This window comes from Garra rufa, chromosome 9, assembly GCF_049309525.1.
Source record: "Garra rufa chromosome 9, GarRuf1.0, whole genome shotgun sequence".
Taxonomy (NCBI): Eukaryota; Metazoa; Chordata; class Actinopteri; order Cypriniformes; family Cyprinidae; genus Garra; species Garra rufa.
Genome location: NC_133369.1, coordinates 16,476,699 through 16,478,882, shown reverse-complemented (window position 1 = coordinate 16,478,882; position 2,184 = coordinate 16,476,699).

Here is a 2,184-nt window from a genome sequence, read left to right as displayed (position 1 = left end):
ACTTAAACTTGTGTGTATTTGAGTTTAAGTGCAATAAGACTTGAAAGAGAACTTAGTTTAGTACTCACATGCCGTGTGACAGCCGCTTTCTGTGTGCGTGCTTCGGATGTGCGCTCAGAAAACCCTGAGTGCACAGCCCTATTCGGAAAAGAGGTGGGAAGCAGCAGCTCATTTGCATTTAAAGACACATGCACGAAAACAGTGTGTTTCTGCTTTCACTCAAAATAGGAATTTCCAAAATGACATAATTAATGATCTGTGGGGTATTTTGAGCAGAAACTAGAGACACCTGAGACTTATATTACATCTTGCAAAAAAGGCATAATAGGTCTCCTTTAAAGCTTCTGGCCTGTCATCAATGTGAATGCAAACACTTCTAGCTATGAAAGTTTAATTTTGTGTGGTGTTGCATTTCGAATTGTCCGATCATTATTTATAATGGAAGATAAGCATGTGCTACACTGCAATATATATATATATATATATATAGTGGCGGGAGGGACGAACGACAGACACAGTGGGTGTGGCGTCAGGCCTCGGAGAGGCTTTTATTAAACAGAAAATGAAAGAAGTGTCCAAAAGGGAAATAAAGTGTCCAAATAAAAGGGGGATCTGGTGTCCTCGTTGTGAAGGGGGTTCCGTGAAGGAGGGGCAGTGTTCAAATGGGAAGGGTCCAGGTAAGGGGCGGAGTCCGGCGGCCGCACGCGCTCCCCGCTTAGGTCCGGAGCGCTAGGGGCGGCGGCATCTCTTGCAGCAACGTCCTCCTTCTGCTGCTCTGCGGCACTCTCGGGGGATTCGACGGCCCGGCAACCTGGCCCGTCAGCCGACTAACGGGTGCGGCGTTCGTCCGGACACACGGGGTCCGGCTGCTCGTCCTCTGGCGGCGCTGGCTTCCTCTTCACCCCTTCCTGGACCCACGAGGACACCAGCGTGCATGCACGGGGGAGAGACCGGTCTCCCGAGGAGAGGCGCGCTCGGCATTTAAACAGCGGCGGTGATGAGGCTTCATTCCATTCAGGTGCTCCCCATCACACGCCGCCAGCCCGGGATGTTTTCGCGCCCCTCCTTTCCCTTACACACCCACTCCTGTCGGGAGCCTGGAGAAGGGCGGCGAATAAGGGACGGGGTGGTGATGATATTTAGGGGGGAGGCAGCCGACTCGTCACATCATATATACTTGTTTACCAAAAACTGTAGCAAAATTAAGTGAGTTTATTCTTTAAAAAATAAAGAACATCTGCTAATGGAGTAACAAAAAAAAAAAAACTAAGTAAGAAAGTCATTTTAGAGTTGACTTAGGGCATTATGGTAAATATTAGGATAAATTCTTCTTCTATGACTTTGAGGTCAAGTGCTGAAAAGAGTCACTAAGCAGGTTAGTTAAACTATCAACATGTTAATAGTTAGCTGCTTAAATGATAACACATTTTTAAAGTTGGCATAAAGATCCCTTTTTTTGACCTTGTCATTTTTAAATGACAGTGAAATGACATACTTCGCTCTGGTGATGTATGAACTTCTACAATCTTTAATGTTAATGCGCTGGTTACCACAAGCTCATATTCAGACTGCCTTCAGTCAATATAAGAAACATTGCTTGATAGAAGAACCTGCTCTACATTATCTTCTTTTTCAATAAGCTACATCAAGTACATAAAAATACAGAAGAAAATATCTGTTGCTACTTTCATTTTAATGCGACGTTGTTGTAACAATGTTGACCAAACATATACAGTCGTGGCCAAAAGTTTTGAGAATTACATAAATATTGGAAATTGGAAAAGTTGCTGCTTAAGTTTTTATAATAGCAATTTGCATATACTCCAGACTATTATGAACAGTGATCAGATGAATTGCATAGTCCTTCTTTGCCTTGAAAATAAACTTAATCCCGAAAGAAACTTTCCACTGCATTGTTAAGAAGGCTTCAGGGAGTCCAAGAAAGTCCAGCAAGCGCCAGGATCGTCTCCTAAAGAGGATTCAGCTGCGGGATCGGAATGGCAGCAGGCAGGTGTGAGCGCATCTGCACGCACAGTGAGGCCAAGACTTTTGGAAGATGGCCTAGTGTCAAGAAGGGCAGCAAAGAAGCCACTTCTCTCCAAAAAAAACATCAGGGACAGATCGATCTTCTGCAAAAAGTATGGCGAATGGACTGCGGAGGACTGGGGCAAAGTCATATTCTCC